We start from the raw sequence: 22429 nt of genomic DNA on the forward strand, positions 1-22429 counted from the left end.
CCTTGACGACTTCATAATAATAATAATAATATCAACGTATTATCAATTTGCAAATTACGTCTGTGCAAATTAAAGTGTTGAACGGAAGATCCTTGAGTGACACTGGCAGCAAAACAGGTGCCCGGGGACAACTATAAACACCAGAATTTAACAGTCGAGTAAACTGTATAATTAAAAAGAAACTTGTGCTATTAAAAGGCTGGAAAGACCTTGTTTCTTGGGATATAAATATATAGTTCCTTTTCAAAAAATAAATTTCTATAAATAGTGTACTTTAAGTCAATAATGAACCCCGCGCGAGATCTAATTAACTATCGAGTCATTTTCAATCAGTTCCTAATTAGGTAATTTGCGCTGCTGTGACGCCATTGGACCATAAGACACTCAAAATCAAATGACGCCATTTGGCTCACTTTGACGGCGCAAGTGACGTCATTGTGTTATTCACATCGTTTTCTGGCAGGGGACCCTTGTGGGTGTTTCTGAGCTGTCCTTTTTGCCTTGTGTCACGTGAATCGACGAGTGACACGAGGATAGAACTCTCTGAATTCCTGTGTAATTAATAAGGATTCTTCCTCTTTCCGCAAACTGGCGCGGTTCGCGGGAAAAATTACAGACAAATGTATGGAAAATTAAAAACGTAACTGAACGCTTTCTAGCCCAGCTACATCCTTCAAATTTTGCAAATAAAAACTTTGCCTGGTATCATAACTTTGCAAATCAAAAGTTGTCCAGAATACAGTTTTTGTAAAATATATTTGCCGTTGGATTTCTATACAAACACTGTAATTTCTACCCGCTTTGCCTACTCAGCAAGATGGCGTCGAAAACCGTGATAAGGCCATTTGAAAGTTCAAACACAAGAGTCTTACATACGGGCGGAAATCAAGTCTAACAAAGAGATAATAAAACTTTCGTCTTGGTCTAACTCAACAAGAAGTCATCGCAGCGAAAACACAGCAAACTACACCCGAGCAGTTACAAAGCACTAGCTTTGATACCAGAATGAAATGTCATTTCAGAACGAAACTTTCATTCCGGAATGAAAACCGGGATGAACTCATTCCGGAATGACTTGACTTTCGTCTCGGTATCATGTAACCAGATACAAATTAAAGAAATGCATGGAGATGGAATGAATTCGTTCCGGAATGAAAGTCATTCCAGAATCATGTAAACAGGCCCTTAGAAAGTATAAATATGTCTTAACAAGAAGCTTGAGAAGCTTGAGAAGCTTAAAATCGAGCGCTTAATAATTAGCTATCTGTTTTGAGTTGAAAGGCAGGGTACAGTACAGTAAAAATCACTGGAAAAACAGTCACTTAAACCTATTCAGGCCGGGGGGGGGGGGGGGCTTTTGAGGCCCGCGCTGACTTGGACGCTTATAACTTTTTCAAGATTCAACCAAACGCTGCCAAATTTTGCGCGTTTATCTAAAATTTATCTCGCAATAATTTGCTAGGATTAGTTATTGTGCCAGTAACTTGAAATCACCATGGCAACGTCATGTTGACAGGCTTGTTTTCCCAAATTTGAATTTTTCGTGTTTCAATTTAATAATGAAAATCTGGAATGTTTTCAAGATTGCATTATTACATGTACCTAATGACATAATGGTCTCAATTTATAAAAATATATTTCGCACAATACAAATAAACGATTGAACTAGACGTCTAGAAAATATAAACTTGTAACACTTAGCAAAGTGCAGCCTTTTCTCAATTATTCAAACGCTTTAGGTGGCTGACGCATTTCAGTATTTTCCAGCCCTTACACTTTAATGGAATAGTATACAACTCCTAATCAGGTAACTACTATTGTCAAGAAAATGATCACAACTTATTGACCAATGATTAGGTATTTGTTTCATACCATTACTGTAATAGCAACTGGTGAAGAATAGCAGTTCTGACCCAAAGTATAAGGGCTGGAAAATACTGAAAACCATTTCAGCCGCGTTTCAAGGAATCCAAAAAAGCTTTACTTATCCCATACATATTTGTTTTGCAGTATTTTGTTAATTTTTGGACGATTTTGGGGGATTTCTGGGAGGCGATAGTTTTTCTCAAAGGATTAGTAAAATTAAGACAAATAAGAAATATTGGAGATTTAATGTGATTTTAAAATTTGAATTTGAAGTTAAAAATTGGTGGACGGACACCAAACAGTCCTGACAACCCGGAGTGCTCTTGCGAGAGGGTCAACTGTTTGGAGGTGTTTCCATTCTTTTCTTCAATCCCTTCTTTAAATCTCTTAAAGTTCCATTCAAATTCAGGTAGAACCCCACCTTAAGTTTTGTTCTTGTGAGAAAACAACAGAAGTCAAAGGTTGCGTGATATAACCAAGCAGGGATTTTAATTCTCCCTCCCTTTCCATCTTCTTAGCCTTTCACCCCCACCTTGATAACAAACCCCATGTCGTACTAAGGATTTTTACTGATCAACATAGAAAATAAGTTCACAATCATGTCACAATGGTTTGTTCCCAAAACGTTTTTTACTGTACAGAGGGTCTGTATATTGACCTGTAACTTGTATACCGTATTGAAAAATTCAGAACGAACCGACTTCTGCCCGCTACCATGATACCACGTTGAATAATTAGCTCGTCGTTCGAAACCGTAGCAAAATCGTTAGACAGACAAGATACAGCCGTTTACTGGCAGTCTTTGAAAATCCTTTAACAATATGGTTCTTATCTTTTTATTTAATTCTATGAACTGCTTTTATGCAGTACTGTCCACAAAGATTTCAATTTCCTCAAAGTTTCGAGACAAATGGATACAAAATATTTCGTGCAGAATGTAATTTGATTAAGCGAATACTCCAAGCAGTGAATGAAGAACCGTTTTGTTTTCATCGATGAGAACCACTTTCAAATAGTTAATATTAACTATTTGAAAGTGGTGCATAAAAAATAACAATCAGATCAGAATACAATAATTATTAATGTAAGGTCTCGCTATTATGTCTCGGCAGAGATACTTCTTTTTTGCAAGTTCAAATGTATGCAAATTTCGTGTGAAATGTAATTCGATTCCATTTTCTTGTTTCCAAACCCTTTCTTAAGAAAGTTGTATTTTCGTGAATAAAACCCATTGGCCTGTTTTGTTTTCCTGATCATGTTTGTCTATGATTTTTGCAAAACATGTGGTCTTTTTTTTTCGGAACTTTAAGTTGTACAAAAATTCCTATTTTGAACACGTACAGATGTCACTTCCGGAATTTCTCATCTAAAATTCAATTGGTATTTAATTATAATTATTCGAAGTTTTCATTTTCAAGTCATCTTTTCATTCGATAGCTTTACTGATCTCGTAAAAAATTCCATTCAAGTTCACACCAATACTATACATTGCCAATGTTTTGCTGACGTATCGAGAAGTGTCTTACTAACGTCACTAGTCAAATCTAAAATATATCCAAACCAAGTTGTGCAAACATTCTACTCTGTGACAGGTGACTTTGACGCACAACTGTGCGGAAATGAAAATCGCATACTTCTTGCTTAATATATAAAAATTAGTTTTAAAGTGGAGTCCGCCTCAAAAAAATGTACCGCCAGATCACACTGCTATTTGTAGAAACCAGCAAAGCGTCTAGTTTCAAAGTTTCCCACAAAAACATTGCGTGACATGAATGACGTTACCCCTTTTATTTACAAAAATAGCTTCAATTTAACTTGTCAAAGCAACTACAGTTTCACAATGGTGATTATTAGTACTTTACCCCTTAAGCTTTTTTTCTCTGTCCTCCCGCCGAAGCAAAGAAGAGAACCAGATTGTAGATTAGCCCAAAAGTCGACCCAGTGTTCCTACAACGATTTACTGTCAAAACTGAAATGAAAACGATTGACCCAGGCTATCCCCGTCATTTTTAGCCGACAGGAGACTATCGTCTAGGACGACCAAAGGGTAAACTATAAATCGGCCACGCCCGATTAACAAGAGGGTACAAGGGAACATTCATTTTTTATGCCAGGGGGTGGGCTGGCAAGAATTGAGGGGGGGGGGAGGTCATGAAAAATCTAGGATGTTCTGAAGGGGGGGTCAGCTTCAAATGTTGCAGACAAAGAGGTGGGCTATCTAGGGCTTTCCACAAGTTGCTCGAGTTTTCCAAAAAAGTTGCCCGTAATTTCTCAAAAAGTTGCTTAAAAGTTGCTCCAAAAATCCAAAAAAGTTGCTTCTGATGACAAAAGTTGCTCGAAAGTTGCTCCAAAAATCCAAAACGCTGCTTCTAATCAAGAGAATTTCTCCAAATATATGTTAATTTCCCTTTAAGGGTAAGATTTCTAAGCATTTTTATGCAATTTTCCAGCAAAAGAAGTATCTAAATAACATATTAAGGGGAAAAATTGTTAAATAACAAGGATTTCTTTAATTGAGAAAAATCGTGAAGATATCAATGACGTCATGTTTGCTGACGAGTTTTGTTATGTTTTAATGCAAAATGAGCCGAAAGTTGAAATGTCTTCAGATGTTACTCGAAAGTCTTCGGCAAACTTCGTAAATCTTCGGAAACGTTCGTATTGCCTTTGAGCAACACTCGGATGATCTTCGGAGATCTTCGGTCTGGAAATTGCTCAAAATGCAACAAGTTGCTCGAGAGGAAAAAAAGTTGCTCGAAGAGGAAAAAGTTGCTCGAATCATGAAAAGTTGCCAAAAAGTTGCCGAGCAACTTGTGGAAAGCCTTAGGACTATCTGTTTTCTTATTAACACTTCTATTCAATAGACCATTTGCATTATGACGTAAACACGCAAAGACTTATGGTAGTTGAAATAAAGTTCGCGGGAAAACAGCAATTTTGGCTTGTGATTGGCTAAGGGCAGCCAGACGCGAAGGTTGACATCTAGGAGATCTAGGACTTTATTTTGAAGCTGAGCTGCTAAGTTTAACTTAACCGATAACGCTCTTGTCCCTTCGAAATTTGTTAATACAGTTACCTGTCAACAATGTAGAAAACAGGATGATAGCTTTGGAATTAAACTTGACTGAGTTCTTAACCAAGACAGAGACATGTTGTTCGTGTTCACGTAAGTTGAGAGACCGATGGGCGGTGGTTTTCAAAAAAGTGTAGTGTTTCAAAACTGAACCCCCCCCCCAAAAAAAAAATATTGAGGTAAAAATTATATCCCTCTTCCCAGTTCTTGTTTGAAAAACGTAACCCCCCCCCCTCCAGATAAAGTCATAATTCTTTCCTTCCTTCCTTAGACAGGTTTTTTTATCTTTTTAAGGTCATTGCCCTGTATTGCATTGCGCATCCTTATTGCGCGGAATTTTACGCGTAGTTAGCACGCGCACATAAACAAAATGGCGGCTTTTTTCTATGCGGCTTAGTCCGCGAGAGAAGTAAATTGTCGCTTTGGCGTAAACGAGTCTGGTGCCCGGGGGGGGCACTCCCATACATGAGCTATATAGGTATGTGCCGCTGTGAAGGGTATGGTTTTCAAGCACTTTAGTCTGGGATAGGGTATAGAAATCAGAGAGTTTTGGTCTAGAAAAGGGTAGCATTTGCCAGGAAACCGATCGACGGTATGACGAATATAGTCCAGAAACTCGGAAGAGAAAGAGGCTTTCCTAAACGTAAATAAAATCATCGCGGCATCGTTGTTCACAGATAGTTTTCCATTAAAACACTGATAATGATACAGTTCTAACAAAATGCAAGTCTGGGATAGGGTAGGGATTTTCAGTGTCTAGTCTAGTATAGGGTTGCAAAAATCAGCTGAACATGGTCTGGTATAGGGTAAGGGCTTTAAATTCCCAGCGGCACACCCCCACCCAAAAATATACCGGGTGCCCCCCCCCCCGGGGGGTTTGGTGACCTATCAATTTTTTTTTTCTCATATTTTGGGTGTAGCGATCAAATTCGTTCTGTAAAATAAAAACAGATCAATTCTTGTGTTTAAAAAATAAATTATCGCTAAAAACGTGTACTTTGCTAGTACTCACAGAGGAATTTTAAAAAAATTATCCATAACTGTGTCCTCGGCGAGGGACACAGTAATGGCCGCCGTGATGTCAGAGAAACCATCTGGAACTCAATTCTGTTTACAACAGCGGCCATCCTTGGCTTAAGAGCTAATACACTTTCACATAAACACCACTTATTACATCTGAAATGTTCATTCTGCACAAAATGGAAAGGAAAGGCCTTTTTTCAAACAAAACAGCTTTGTCACGGCACTCAGCTTGATGTCACATACGACGGAGAACTGAAATATTCAAAATGCTCTGTTTTAAAAACGAATGACACTATCAATCTGGACATTTGCAAAAATATATATTTTTAGTTTATCTTTCGCCTAATGACGACGAAAATTTAGCAGGCCTGGAGTGAGTTTGATTTCAGAATTTTATGACGTAACATGAAAACAAGAATACCGTATTTACTCGAATAAGCGCCGCCCCCGAATAACCGCCGCCCTCGAATAAGCGCCGCATTTGGGACAAAAAAGTTAATAAGCGCCGCCCCCGAATAAGCGCCGCAGTCGCGATGCGGCGCTTATTTGAAGAATCTCGTTTAACTTAAAACGGCACTACAAAGCAACTCTAAAACAAGCTGTAACATTTCTTTGTATCAAAAGCGATGTTTTGCAGTTCGCTCTTATCGCTCTTTCATTAGTTTTTCTATTCAACACTCTCACAATACGTAGTTCTGTAGATGTTATGAAGACCGCAAACTTTGCCACGACAGCTCGCGCCACTTGTGTCTCAGCAAGAGACAAATACTGACGATCAAGAGACGCTTTTCAATAACTGTAAAAGATAAGATTCTTTGAAGCGTCCAAATTTTAAATAAGCGCCGCCCTCAAATAAGCGCCGCCCTCGAATAAGCGCCGCACTTGAGGCGCGAAAATTTTAATAAGCGCCGCGGCGCTTATTCGAGTAAATACGGTACTGACAGCTTGCCTTTTGTCTTCTATCGGTGTCTGGCGGGGTAGTAGAAAGGAATTTTTTGTCGCAGCTTGCAGTCAACAAAGATGGCGGATGATGTGGTCCAACTTCAAAATTTTCAAGACGTCGACGATAATCTTCTGTTCTTACCATCGCACATTATAGAGGTTTAAATTTGCAAGGAAAGATTTAACAGAAGAATCAACGGTCGAGAAAAGCAGAAAAAGCGCAGTGTTGCCTCCAAGCAATGAGTTGCTCGTCGAGTGCAGTTCGGAGCTCCTTTGATGTCGCCCTTCACTGATTTATGGACAAATTTCAAACGGACTTTTTGCGCCTTCGGTAATGAAAATATCGCTTATGTTTCAACAGATTTATTGTTTATTAACTGAATAGTCTCCTCTAAAATAGTTTTTATTGGGCAAATCCTGCCATCAGGCTTATTTAGTTTGTTCATTGTGCTAAGTTAAGGGTCGCGCAGGACCCTTGCAATCATTTATATGTATTTATTTAAATGTATCTAGAGAGTATGCACGAACTGCGACGAATGAAGCCGACAGAAAACAAAATATTCACGAGAACACATTTCTTCAACCCCCCCGGGGGGGGGGGGAACTCTGTATATTAGTAGCATATTTTGCAACCCTCTAGTAGATGAACTGTTTCACTATCAATGTTTTATTGGAAAACCATCCGTCAACAACGATGCCATGATAATTTTATTTACATTTATGAAAGTCTCTTTCTCTTCCCAGTTTTGATTCTAAATCTGGACTAGGGGGGGGGAATTTGTCATACCACCAATCAGTTTACCAGCAAATGATACCCTTTAATTTGTAGACCCAAACTTTTTTATACCCTATCCCAACTAGACTGCTTGAAAACCATACCCTTCACAGGGGCACATACCTATATAGCTATATGTGGGAGTAGTGAATTATCAAATTTATAGCTTGGTATTTTTTTAATATACCACATGTTGTTGTAAACACCGACTCTGAAGGTTCAAATCATTTAAATAAAAAACAACGTGGAAATGAGGATGGAAGACTCGAAGAAGGGACTGAAAAGCTAGGAGGTTTTAAATTATTCTGACTTACTCTCTTTTCCCTTCCCATTTAACCTAACTTATAGTCCTTTTATTTTATTTTCAGCGTGCAACCCAAATTGGTGAATCTAGAACAGGCTTTTATGGTAGTCAAGAACCATGCATGGAAGTAAGTACATGTACACTTTTAATTCTATATTACCCTGCAAATATTAACAGTTGTTCTTTGAAATTGTGGTGAATAGTAACTTAGAATAATTATAATTTTCTGAGCCACAAAAGGGCAAGGTAAATATTCTACTGCTATTCACCTCAATTTCAAAGAAAAAAATATTGCTTTAGTACAGTGTATATGCACACGAAGTGATCTCAACAACAAGCAATCTCAAGACTTTCCATTTAAAGATGATTTTATTGACCTCTCAATTCATGTGTGGAAAACATACAGGCGATACTAACTATACGCAATAAAAACAGTTTGAAAAATCTTTAAACCACAGGCTTACCATCCTATGTTTGTGCAGTCACAGCATACCCGTATGAATAGGCAAATCTCCTCACTTATTAAGCTTCCTAAAATCTGTTCTTACAGCTGTGTATTTGAAACAAAATGAAGTGGAAAAAAGTTCCTTAGTTAAATTTGTGGTGCTGCCCGATAATATGTCAATGTACTGTATCCTATTTCTTTGGAAATTTCTTGTTTTTTCACTCTAGACAGTTCTTGTGCCAATGCTGTCACCAGAAAGCAAAACCTATTCCTCTAGAAAAAAAAAAGGGGGGGGAAATACTTCGGAAATCACGACTGTTTACCTTATTGTTACTTAATTTCGCGGGACTTAATTTTCGTGATTTTCGTATATCTGCTGTTATACAGTCAGGGGCTTTGAGAAGGTGGTTGGCTGACTGACTTCATGCATGTTGTAAGGCTTATTGAGAACACTAAGACTGCTCAGGATCTTTGTAAGAAGCTTTGAGGAGCATGTGAATCGAATATGTGGTCACGCCCCTGACTCTCACTTGCCAGCTATAGTAACTCTGTTGGTCCATTGCTTCACTGCTGAAAAAAAAAATACATGAAAATAAGTGTTTTACTTAATTAGAGGATGTACAAGCTTTTCCAAAAGTTTAAAAGTGCATGAAATAAATCCAAAACTCACATCTTTGCTGCATCATGTTTGCCTTGCCATGATGGTTCATACAGCAATCTGGTAATCCTAGTTGGGATTCATGTCGACTAGACTGGAGTTAGGAGTTGCAGTGATCAAAGCTGCAAAAAATTAAAAGTACCAAGTAACTCACCAAGTTAGGACAATATATAGCCAGTACATAGGCATAATGGGAGGCGCAGTGGCCTAATGGTTAGCGCACTCGACCCCAAGTCGAACGACCCGGGTTCGAGTCCTTGCCGGGGCGTTGCGTTGTGTTCTTGGGAAAGACACTTTACTCTCACAGTGCCTCTCTCCACCCAGGTGTATAAATGGGAACCGGCATATTTACTGCTGGGGGGTAGTCCCTGTGATGGACTGGCATCCCATCCAAGGGGGAGTAGCAATACTCTCAGTCGCTTAATGCTAAGGAAACTGGGATAACTCCGGCTGTATGGGCCACTTGGCTCGGACGCAGACTTTACCTACATAGGCATAATTAGGAAATAAAGGGAGAAAAACGTAACAAAATCTTAACCTGGAGTGAAAGGTAGTGAATGCCGTACTTATTAAAAGCTATAATGCAATTAACTTTGAAATGCAGTAGCAGCTGTTTCCAAAGAAAATTATTCTTGAAAATCTTAATTACATTAGACTGATCAATGAGACCACAAATTTCTTACAAAAAATAGATTTATATGTCCCATACTAAAACCTTCATCTGCTAAATTTTTTAAGCTCCCAACATACAATAACAAGCTTTTCTAAAGTCTGACGTATGCGTTAATGTCCAAAAGCCAGCCTGAGGATACTGTTTTCTGATGATATTCTGCCAAACTCCCTCGCCTTGGAACACCTTAAGAACTGTAGACCAAACATAAGGTCAACCCAGACTAGAGACTGCTTGGTGTTTGGAAAATTGTGACTAGCTTAACAGCTGCTTGTTTAAATCAGTTCTCTGTGCACTTCAATCTACAAGCTCCATGGCTTAACAGTACCGAAAAAGGGGGTGTTTCCATTTAAAGTGTGCTGGGACATTTGGCAACAATTTGGGTTTGCACAAGACTCTATGAACGTATCAGTAAACATTACAGATATAAACAGTTTACAAAAAAATAGCAATAAAGTTCACTAGGGTAAAAGCTTAAATAAAAATTAAGTTGACGTCTTGTAAACCAGTCAAGTCCTTCACTGAGTAGAAGAAATTTGGCTCTTTATGTATGTACAGAATACACTGTAAATTGTCCTTTTCAGATTCAGAAATGAAACATCAATAGTCACACTAACACTCTTCTTTTAAAATAACAATTCTTTTCTTAAATTAATCAGCTTCCAGAAACGTGTTTATATGAAATGTCGACTTTAATATGCTTCGCGAGGAACAATAAAGGAAGAAAGCAAAGCATGTCAGAAATTGAACAATAAATAGTATCAATGTCAGGGAACAACTTAATGAATGTTTCAGTGAAGTTAAATAATATAGGTACGTGTACACACTTTTAATCAACAGAGATAAAATAAATTATTTCCCAAGCATGCAGCATTTTCAAGGCCATCACAATAATCTTTTGTATGAGTTCTGGCTAAGTACATGTTTTCGGTAGTGTTTTACTTTTCTATTGAATGTATTTGATTGTACACTTAAAGATCACCATATTCATTTGAGTCTAAGAGGGTAACTAGCCCCTTTCAGAATTGCCATTGCCCCTATTTGCCAGCTTGTTCAGGGTACCTGCCAAGCCTTCACATCTTCCCTAGCAGCGGCTCATAAGGCCCATAAGCTACACTTGTTCACTCTGACAGGCAGTCCCCTGTTCCACTGTTGCCCACCTCCCACGAACGAGGACATTAGGGGTTGGTCTTTGGGAGGTAAAAAAATCCTGCACGATTGATGACTTATGATCATAATCATCATTGCTTCTTAAAGCCCCGGTAGATGCATGTGGTGTCCACCAGTATCCTTCATTGTACATGGTGCTTTGCGAAAGCACCATGTGCATTAAAGTAGTAGCCTACCATTTCCAACTCCCCAGCATGAGCAGCTTCCAGTTGTTTATTGGCCATTCCACTTTCCTCTTTCCCTGTGCATGGCCTGCCTTACCACACTGTTGTCACCGTCTTGCAAAACACACACAGAACGTTCTTACAAAGTGACATGTTCGCTACTAATTACTTACTATACAAGGCTTTACGCATTACTATACAAAGCTTACTCTACTTACAGTACAATACACTGCTTACACTACCTACATGACAATTACATTGTTTACAACACACTACTTACAATACAATACTCAATTTCTTAAAATTTAATATTTATACTTATAACAGCGCAATACAATTTATCTCTTTTAATACATTTGCAAAAAAACTACAACTACTTTTGGCTTATTAAAGATAATGAAAATAAAAATGGTAACTTATAAAAACTAAATCAAATTGCGCCATTTTTATCTTACCGACATTTTTTCAAAAATTTTAACTGTTTCTGTCAGTCATTGAGAGGGGCTTGAAGGGCGTTGAAGGAATTACCTGTTCAGAGGACCTTAGAGCCTAATATATTGTGTATATTCGACTAGGGAGGGTGAAGATAAAGAGATTAGTTTTTATTCATTTATTTTATTTCTTCTTTAAAAGGCTTTCCAGCAAATCCCACTTTTTGTTGGTTGTGTCATCTGTTCTTTGTTCAACGACATAAATCGATTTAAGATAAAGTAGAAAACTTTCTATTTTAGGAGGTCTTGTTTTATTTTTACAAATCCAAATAAAGTGTCTGGCCAGTAGAAAGCAGAAATTAATTTGGCGATGATTCTTTGAGCAGTCCGGTATCAATCCTAAGGCGACAGAGATGTTTACTGTGTAGTGTTCTGGAAATATTTTAGATAATTTTAGCAGTTCGGTTAAGGAGTTCCAAAAGGAGGTCACCTTGGAGCACGACCAGAAGAGATGCTTTAATTTTTCTGGTTCTTCTTTGCAGAAAGAGCAGTTTGGGTCATCTTGTACTCCAATTTTTGTTAAGAATTCATTAGTTGATATTCGCCTATGCAAAAGTTTGAATTGGAACTCAATAAGTTTTGTGCTTTTGGTGCATTTAAAGGCTAATTGATAGGCATCGCTCCATTTAATGCATTTTGTTTCTTCTGTATTACAGTCTTCAAACCATTTCCGTTGAGATTGGGAAGAAAGCGTAGATTTTTTGGATATCAGTTTCTGATACACTGGTGGGCTTGTTCGTTGCGATTTTATTAACGTTTCCGAAAAGGTTTCGTATTCGGAGTCTGTCATAATAAGGTTGTTTTTGTGTGCGTCCCAGAGCAGTTTAAGGGCCGATATGAGTCCATAGTATCTGAGAGGACAAATTTTAAGACTGAATTTTGTTTGTAGTTCAAAATAGGATAAGAAATTATTTGAGCCATCTTTCAAATGTTTCACCTTTGTGATACCTTTATGATAACATTCAGAGTAAAAGACAGGACGGTCATCAATTCTGATCACTGAATTGTGCCATAAGTTTTGGTTAAGGAACTGATTCTCAGATTTAATTTCATCTTCAAAATTAACATCCGACCAGATTGTCAGTACTTCTTTGATAAAAGTATCCTTAATTTGAAATTTCTTTATGTCTTTCGTGTTGAGATTGCCCTTAAGGACTATTGGACCTCCATTTTTGTCTAACTCCACATCAAAAAAAAGTTTCCATTTACCATGATTTTCTTCATCTAAATATTTTTTAACCCACGAGGCTTTCAGGGATTTGCTAAAACTTTCAATATCGATCATTCTGAGGCCTCCGCTTGGGTAGTCATTAATGATAACATTTCGTTTGATTCTATCTGGTTTTCCATTCCAAAGGAATGAAAAGAAAAGTTTGTTTACTTCTTTGATGACTTTCTCATTTGAAGGTAAAGGCGATAATACATAAACGAGTTGAGAGGCGACAAGACTCTTCAGGACTGTTATTTTGCCCATTAGTGTGAGTCTGCGATATTTCCAGCAGCTTAAGACAGTCCTTACCTTTTCTAATTTTTCATTGTAGTTCAAAGCCGCAGTTTCTTTCGCGTCAATTGAAAGCCAAACACCAAGAGCTTTTACTTTGTTTTTTGGCCACTTAAAGTTTCTTCCAGGAAGTAATATTTCAGAGCTACCACATTTTGATCCGATCCATAGAGCTTCCGTTTTTTTGTCGTTTAGTTTCAAACCGGAGACTTTGTAGAAATCATCCAGAGTTTGAAGACAATTTAGTAAAGATTCTCTTGACCCATTTAGAACTAAAGTTGTGTCGTCCGCGTATTGACTTAACTTAATTTCTTTATTTTTTACTAGGATTCCTTTAATATTTCTATTTTTGCGAATTGCTTTGGCTAACACTTCAGCTGATAAAACGAACAGATAAGGCGAAAGGGGACACCCCTGCCGAACGCCTCTTTGAATTTGAAAAAAAATCACTCGCCCAGCCATTGTTTAAAACACAGCTTTCAGAAGATTGGTAAAAAAGGTTTAACCATTTTATCATACCAGTGCCGAAACCGAAATATTCTAGAGTTTTCCTGATGAAAGGCCATTCAACTGTATCAAAAGCTTTTTCAAAGTCAAGAAACAGTAATAATCCTGGCATATTTTTTTCTTTTGCATAGCGAATGATACTGTCGATTAGTCGGATGTTTTCACCAATGAATCTGCCTTTAATAAAGCCTGTCTGATCGTTGTTAATTACGTTCGGGAGGTACTTTTTTATACGATTAGCAATTGCCTTAGCCGCTAGTTTATAGTCGCAATTTAGTAGAGTTAGTGGTCTCCAGTTCTTGATTAGATAGGGCTCTGCGTCCTTTTTTGGGATAAGTTTAATAATTCCCCTTCTCTGGGTGATTGAGAGTTGACCTGTATCGTAGGCAAAGTTTAATGCATTGATAAGAGTGGTGGATATGTCATTCCAAAAAATTTTGTAAAACTCGGCTGGCAAGCCATCCGTACCGGGGGTTTTCTCTGATTCCATGGTTTTAAGAGCATCTAGGCACTCTTTTTTGGTAACTGGACCTTCGCACGCTTCCCTTTCATGATCTGTAAGGATTGTATCGTTTTCACCGTCAAAGAAGACAGATGTATCAAGCAATTCATCTGCCATACATCTGGATTCATAAAGACTCTTAAAGAAAGATACACACTCATTTCCAATTTCTTCGTTTGAAGTAACGAATTGGTTTTCGCTTATTTTGATTTGGCTTATTGCACTTTGTTTATAGTGTCGTTTTTCTAAATTTAAAAAGTATTTAGTATTCTTCTCTCCTTCGTTATACCACTTCGTTTTTGATCTCAATATTGCACCTTTAGTGCGCTCTTCAATTATTTTCTCAAGTTCACGCTTTTGTTTATCAATTTCTTCCTCGATGTGTGAAGTTTGAACGTCATCTAAATTTCTTTTGTCGGCTTCCTCCTCTAATTTGGCAATTGATTGTTCTAGGTCAATTTCCCGTTCCTTTGTTTGTTTCTTTTTAGTCTTGGCATATAAAAGAGATTTTTCACGCACTTTTAATTTAACCATTTCCCAGAGAAGTGTAGGCCTGACCGAGTTATCTTCACTATATTCGTCAAGTGTTTCTTTAATAGTTGCTTTTATTTGATTTACATAAGTCGTTTCAGTCAAAAAGGATGTATTAAGCTTCCAGAAACCCGGTCCCCTAGGGTTTGAATGTATTGATATCTTTAAAGTTATCATAGAGTGATCTGATTTATATCCGGGAGATATTTCGGCGTGAGTTGTCGAGTTAGCAATACTTTGGCTTACCAAGAAAAAGTCCAACCTGCATTGAACTTTAGGGTGCCGTTGTCTCCAAGTGTATCTATTGGTTTCGGGGTGCAATAACCGCCATGCGTCCACTAAATCAAGATTCTCAGAAAATTCGTGAATAATTTTTACACTGTTTTGGTGCGTTTTTGGAAGACCACCGATTTTGTCCTTTTCTAGATCTAGGACGAGGTTAAAGTCTCCTCCTATAACAATTTCCTCGCTTTTGAAGTCAGCAAGATGGTCGAAAAAATCAGAAAAGAACGCTGGGTTATCGTCGTTCGGGGCGTAGATGTTAGCCAACGTTAAATTTTTTTTCTTTGCTTTTATATCGCAAACAATGAAGCGCCCTAAAGGGTCGATGTATTGTTTTTGAATTTGTAAATTAAAGTTATTATTAAAAAGGATGCATACTCCTGCTTTATTGCTCTCATAGGTGCTAAAAATGGTTTGGTACCCCCATTCAGCAGACCACATAGAATTAGTGTTTTCGGTACAATGAACTTCTTGTAGCATATAAATTGAAAAGTTTTTTGTTCGTAGCCAATTAAACACCTCCCTTCGTTTCACATTATCTCTAAGCCCCCTGACATTCAAAGAAGCTATTGTCAAAGCCATATTGATTCATTTAGGATGTTTTTCATGGAAATTCCTTCACGCCTTGCTACCCCCACAATGAGATGACCGTACGTTGGTGTTACATGTTTGGCAAGATAAAATGTATAGAATTTAAATAAACAAAGGACCAAAAGAATAAGCAAACAAACACTTACAAACGAGTAAAACAATTTTTTGGTTGGGAACATGCAAATAGAATAGTCCGAATGGTGTTATGAAAACTACTAAGGGATGGCAAAAAGACGGTCGCCTTCTGTTTTTAAATAAGTAAGAAAAAGAAAATAGTAAAGAACAAATCCTAGATGGCGGGGATGGCGATTGCAAGTAGAAATAAATTTAGCTGTTACTTTCTGCGATTTAGTAGAGTTGCTCAATGCAAGACAAAAAAGCATCAACAAATAGTCATTAGCATTTCAGTTTTACAGTTCCAGAATCTTACCAGATGGCCAGAATTTTCCTCGGATAAACAGTTTATCTGGTTGCGCCTTGCTGAAAGAAGCCGGGATATTGTTCTTTCTTGCCTTCTTAAAAGTATCCATTTGCTTCCTCCTTCTGGCGACTATCTCGTAAGGAAGGTCTTGGTACATCTTGAAGTCGCTTCCTCTTAAGCGATTGCCTCGAGAGAGTATTCGCTCACAGTCCTTGTATCTCAAAAACCGTGCTATGATCGGTCTGGGCTTGTCGTCGTTCTTCTTTCCCAGGCGGTGCACTCGCTGTATCTCAACAGTGCTTGCATCTTCCAAGCCAAGTTCTGTTTCGAGGAAATCGCGAAGGACTGATTCTGTTTCCTCGCGGCCGTCATATTCTTCTACAATATTCTCAAATTTCAGATTTTCGCGTCTTGAATAAGCCTCTAAATACAAATTTTTATCCTCCAGCTCGGTAAGCTTGGCTTGAAAAGCTTCATTTTCCTTCTGTAGATTTGCAAAGGCCTGTTTGGTTTCTTTCTGCTGGTTTTTAAGGCTCTCTGTAAACTCAAGATGCTTCTTAGCGGCGGCGTTCGTGCTCGTCTTTAAGTTTTCGATGTCTCGGCTTGCAGTCGCTTGAGAGTTTTCGAGACTCGTTATTCTCAGCTCCAAATTTTGCAAGGACTTCTGACCGTCTTGGAAACCATAGAGATGTCAGTTGAGCACATCATTCACAATTTTCCAGTATTTGCATTGAGTTTTTCTGTTTTCCTTTTGCATTAGGTTGTGGGTTGCAGATATTGAGCACAGATCATCAGCAAAGTCTAAATCCTCAAGTTGTTCAGTGAGTTTCCACTGTGAATCACAGTTATTTCATTTTCACAACTTCTCATGTTATCCAATCATTGACCACCTGAAATAGAAGTAAGGATAATCAGGGCTCGATAGAAATAACAGCCAGTCAATGGATAATGTTCGGACTGATTGGGAACTTGACCAGTCAAATATTCGCCTTGCCAGACATGTTGTCCGGCCACAAGTCAATAATAAAACAATATTGAAATAAACTGTCTACTTTCTGTTAGTGCATACATCTCACTGTATTGCGAAACTTCCAACCAAAAAATGAACTATAAGAACCGATCGAATTAAACGGAAGTTTACAATTTGCGTATTACTGTCCCAAATTTTAAATATTTTCCCTGAGTTGTCCGCTCTGAGATGGATGTTTCCTCCTGCACAGAAACAAACGATTAAATAAATTTAGTTCCAAAACCCAGAATATAAAAGTTCAATTTAAATGAACTATCAAAATAAAGATTAATTCAATCTTTGACTTCTTGTATATTTAATTCAGGGCTCAAAATTGCGACCGATATGGTCGCATTTGCAACCAAATTATTTCATTTGGCGACTACAAAACTTTCTTTGCAAAAAATAGAGTACAAAAATAACTTACTTAAGGCCAGTAAGAGAAATTATGTTATTTCTTAAGGTAGGAGTGTTATATATAAATTTACATATATTTAATAATTATTGGGAAATTACATGTTGCGATTTTGTCCAAGCAGAAACGAGGTATGACCAAGCTAAAATGAATTATTTTTTTTGGCCGGACATCGTGTCTGGAGACCTTTCGGGAATTATTTTGAGCCATCCTTACCTCACTTCAGTTTTGATTTCCTGGCATGGTTTGTTTATTTGTTCATTCACAGCTTGAACCTTCTTACCCTGCCATTCAAATTCTTCTCAATTCTATTAAATTTCCCATTTCAACCGATCCCTTGGTAAGCACGCTTTCATTTCTGCTTTCTCTTTTTCTCCTCTTCTTTATATTGCTCCACTATTGGCAAGTCAGCAGACATAGGTTTGCAATCGATTTGTTGGACCAGGTTTTCAGCTTCCTTGCTAACTTTCTCTACCATACCTTCATCATACTTTTAAACAGCTTTTGCAACAGCTGTTTTATTATGCGATTATCTTTTCACAATGGCTAAGTACATGTTTTCGGTAATGTTGTACTTTTCTATATAAAGAATTTGATTGTTATCCTAAAAGATAACGATAATTATTTGTTCGCAAGAGAACAATGATTCTACAATTCGTAGAATGGTTCTTTTCTCATGTGACCCACAAAATTCTTCTTGTTTCAAAAATTTGAGTCTGAGAGGGTAACTAGCCCCCTGCAGAATTGCCATTGCCCCTATTAGCCAGCTTGTTCAGGGTGCCTGCCAAGCCTTCACATCGATCTTCCCTAACACCCCCACTAGATGCACTTGTTCACTCTGACAGGCAGTCCCCAACTCTGCTGTTGCCCACCTCCCACGAACGAGGACGTTAGGGGTTGGTCTTTGGGAGGTAAAAAAAATCCTTCAAGATTGATGACTTATGATCATAATCATCATTGCTTCTTAAAGCCCCTGTAGATGCATGTGGTGTCCACCAGTATCCTACAATGCACGTGGTGCTTTGTAAAAGCACCATGTGCATTAAAGTAGTAGCCTACCATTTCCAACTCCCCCCGCATAAGCAGCTTCCAGATGTGATCCTTTGTGGGCATCAAGGAACAAAAATATCCTTTGTGACGCAATAGACCATGAAAATATAATACGAGACGCGATGTACCACGAAAAAGAAGGTATCATTCTAGGTGTGATTGGCAGTCAAAAAAAGCATCCTTCAAGAAGCGATGGACCACACCACATACTTTGTGACATGACTGGCCGCGAAAACGACTGGCCGCGTGACTGGATGCAAAAAAAGATGTCCTTCAAGACATGAAAGGCCACGAAAATATAATATGAGACACAATGACCACGAAATCAGATGCGATGTTTCACAAAAAAGAAGGTATCCTTCAAGGTGCGACTGGACGCAAAAAAAAGATGTCTTTCAAGATGCGAAAGGCCACGAAAATATTATTCGAGTCACGATTGACCACGAAAAAAGGTATTCTTTGAGGCATGACTGGATGCAAAAAAAGATGTCCTTCAAGACACGAAAGGCCACCAAAATAATTTTTATAATACGACATGATTGACCACGGAAAAAGGATTCCTTCGAGGTGTGACTCACAGCCAAAAATATAACCTCCGAGATGCAATATAACACGAAAAGGAAGGTATCCTTTCGAGGCATGACTGCAAGCAAAAGAAAAGATGTCCTTCGAGACACTATAGATCACAAATATATAATTATACAAGACACGATTGACCACGAAAAAAGTATCCTTTGAGGCGTGACTCACAGCCAAAAAGATGTCTTTCAAGACGCGAAAGGCCACAAAAATATAATACGAGACACGATTGACCTCGAAAAAAGGTTTCCTTGGATGGTTGATTGAGCACTAAAAACATAACCTCCGGGATGCGACATACCACAAAAGAGAAGGTATCCTTCGAGGCGTGACTGGACGCAAAAAAGATATGTCCTTCGAGAAGCTATAGACCACAAAAATATAATATGAGACACGATTGACCACGAAAAAAAAGGAATCCCATTAAGGCGTGACTGACAGCCAAAAAGATAACCTCTGAGATGCAATGTACCATGAAAAAGAAGGTATCCTTCGAGGCATGACTGGATACAAAAAAAGGTGTACTTTGAGACATGAAAGACCACGAAAATATTATACGAGACACGATTGGCCACGGAAAATGGTTTCCTCTGATGCGTGACTGACAGCAAAAATGATAACCTCCAAGACGCCATGTACCACGAAAAAGAAAGTATCCTTCGAGGCGTGACTGGACTAAAAAAAAAAATGTCTTTTGAGACACGAAAGGCCACGAAAGTATAATTAACGAGACATGAGTGACCACGAAATATAAGGTATCCTTCGAGGCGGGACTGGAAGCAAAAGAAAAGATGTCCTTCAAGATGTTATAGACCACGAAAATATAATATGAAACACAATTGAGCAAGACGCTCAAGAGACTAGTAATTAAATGAATTGCGGTTTGCAGTCATTTAACGCCACAGAGTCTCCAGTAATATTTAGGAATCTAAAGAAGAGTCCTTCCCATTTCTTCGACTCTTTGTAAATGTACCCAAAATCTGCTGTGTTCAAATGCTAATAAATATGTAATTTTTACCACGGTCAGGAAAGCTAGCCTCTAACAAAGACTCGAATAAGACGAATAACAAGTTTGTGTTGGGCCTTTTGCCGATGGCGTGTGCGTTGTAAGCAGGTTAGCGTTACGAAAAACACGTTTTTAATCCAGGGTTAATTCACAACTCGCCAATTCCACTTCCGACAAATCTAAAATCTTTGAACGAAATCCCTCACTACATCTGTGTCAGATTGCTTCCCCCTTATAAACTACAATTTGAAATCTGATTGGTGTGACAAACACACTGACATAGTTCGCTGACTGAGCCACTGACTGACTACATGGCCCATCACGCCGACTAAGAGCTATTTTTGAAAAATAACTCAAAAAGAGAGTTATTAGAGCACAGACCTTAAAGATATGGAAAAAGAGATAGCAGCGCACAGACCTGAAAGATATAAAAAAAGACAGATAGTAGCTGCACAGTCCTGTAAGATATAAATCAAAGGCTCTTCGAGCAACCTCGTGGTAATTTGGTAATTCAATGAAGTGCCGACCTTTGCATTTTGTTCTAAATAAGTGTCCAATGAAGTAATGCAATCTCATTTCATTTGTGTTCGAATGTTTTATTTTTCCACATGAGTTGCGTCATTGATGGTTCGTGCTCTCAGGTGTCGTAGCGCTATTCAGTTTTCACCACAAAAATATTTTTCTGGTTAGTGTATTACCTTTGAACCTTTTTAGATTATTTAATTTTTTTTTTTTTTTTTTTTTTTTTTTTTGGGTTTTTTGGAGGTGTAGAAACAAAAAAAAAGTGATAAAAGGGGGAAAAAATATTTTTTAATAAATGTCACAATTTCACTTAATTTGCCTTTCAATGTTTTCTTGCGTGAATGGGTCATTGATAGTTTTTCTTCTTTAAATAAGCGTTCAATAATGTGCCTTTGAATGTTTTATTTTTCCATGGGAATTGGATAAAACTAATTATAGGCCTCTCACCATCTTGCCATCCCTCAAAAGTTTTTGAGACATTAGTCAATGCAAGAATAAGGCCTCACTTCGAAAGTATTTAAAGTACTGCCCTACACAGTTTAACGCAGGAATGGAAAAAGGAACTTGACAATCACAAAGTGATTGGTCTTGTTTCTATGGACTTATCTAAAGCATTTGATACCGTGCATTCGAAGAAGCGCACCAACCTGCAAGATATAAGAAGAAAGAGAGCGGCGCTCAGTGCAAGATATAATAAGAGCAGCGCCCCAACCTGCAAGATATAAAAAGAGCAGCGCCCCAACCTGCAAGATATAAAAAGAAAGAGAGCAGCACCCCAACCTGCAAGATATAAAGAGAGCAGCGCCCCAACCTGCAAGATATAAAGAGAGCAGCGCCCCAACCTGCAAGATATAAAAAGAAAGAGAGCAGCGCCCCAACCTGCAAGATATAAAAAGAGCAGCGCCCCAACCTGCAAGATATAAAGAGAGCAGCGCCCCAACCTGCAAGATATAAAAAGAAAGAGAGCAGCGCCCCAACCTGCAAGATATAAAGAGAGCAGCGCCCCAACCTGCAAGATATAAAGAGAGCAGCGCCCCAACCTGCAAGATATAAAGAGAGCAGCGCCCCAACCTGCAAGATATAAAAAGAGCAGCGCCCCAACCTGCAAGATATAAAGAGAGCAGCGCCCCAACCGCAAGATATAAAGAGAGCAGCGCCCCAACCTGCAAGATATAAAGAGAGCAGCGCCCCAACCTGCAAGATATAAAAAGAACAGCGCCCCAACCTGCAAGATATAAAGAGAGCAGCGCCCCAACCTGCAAGAATAAAGAGAGCAGCGCCCCAACCGCAAGATATAAAGAGAGCAGCCCCCAACCTGCAAGATAAAAGAGAGCAGCGCCCCAACCTGCAAGATATAAAGAGAGCAGCGCCCCAACCTGCAAGATATAAAGAGAGCAGCGCCCCAACCTGCAAGATATAAAAAGAACAGCGCCCCAACCTGCAAGATATAAAGAGAGCAGCGCCCCAACCTGCAAGATATAAAGAGAGCAGCGCCCCAACCTGCAAGATATAAAGAGAGCAGCGCCCCAACCTGCAAGATATAAAAAGAGCAGCGCCCCAACCTGCAAGATATAAAGAGAGCAGCGCCCCAACCTGCAAGATATAAAAAGAGCAGCGCCCCAACCTGCAAGATATAAAAAGAACAGCGCCCCAACCTGCAAGATATAAAGAGAGCAGCGCCCCAACCTGCAAGATATAAAAAGAGCAGCGCCCCAACCTGCAAGATATAAAAAGAACAGCGCCCCAACCTGCAAGATATAAAGAGAGCAGCGCCCCAACCTGCAAGATATAAAAAGAGCAGCGCCCCAACCTGCAAGATATAAAGAGAGCAGCGCCCCAACCTGCAAGATATAAAGAGAGCAGCGCCCCAACCTGCAAGATATAAAAAGAGCAGCGCCCCAACCTGCAAGATATAAAAAGAACAGCGCCCCA

The 22429-nt window shown here is 38.6% G+C and overlaps 2 long non-coding RNA genes across 6 annotated transcripts in view; one reads left to right on the top strand and one right to left on the bottom strand.

Moving 5' to 3' along the window:
* The first annotated feature begins 6947 nt into the window (after positions 1-6947).
* Positions 6948-22429, top strand: part of LOC144647306 (uncharacterized) — a 29359-nt gene continuing 13877 nt past the window's right edge. For 2 of the 5 annotated variants that reach the window (XR_013569559.1, XR_013569562.1), the window contains exons 1-3: positions 6948-7235; positions 8048-8110; positions 16677-16737. This is a non-coding gene — a long non-coding RNA (uncharacterized LOC144647306). Of the gene's footprint in view, positions 7236-8047; positions 8111-16676; positions 17468-22429 lie in introns of those variants that run through there. The other 3 variants (XR_013569561.1, XR_013569563.1, XR_013569560.1) reach the window with 2 other exon arrangements.
* On the bottom strand, positions 8804-11197 carry LOC144647308 (uncharacterized). The gene is made up of 3 exons (XR_013569564.1): positions 11103-11197; positions 9099-9208; positions 8804-8998 (listed from the first exon to the last, which is right to left on the bottom strand). It is a non-coding gene; the product is annotated as an uncharacterized LOC144647308 (long non-coding RNA).

The sequence above is a fragment of the Oculina patagonica genome, chromosome 3 (genome assembly GCF_052425735.1).
Source record: "Oculina patagonica isolate OP01 chromosome 3, crgOcupat, whole genome shotgun sequence".
Taxonomy (NCBI): domain Eukaryota; kingdom Metazoa; phylum Cnidaria; class Anthozoa; order Scleractinia; family Oculinidae; genus Oculina; species Oculina patagonica.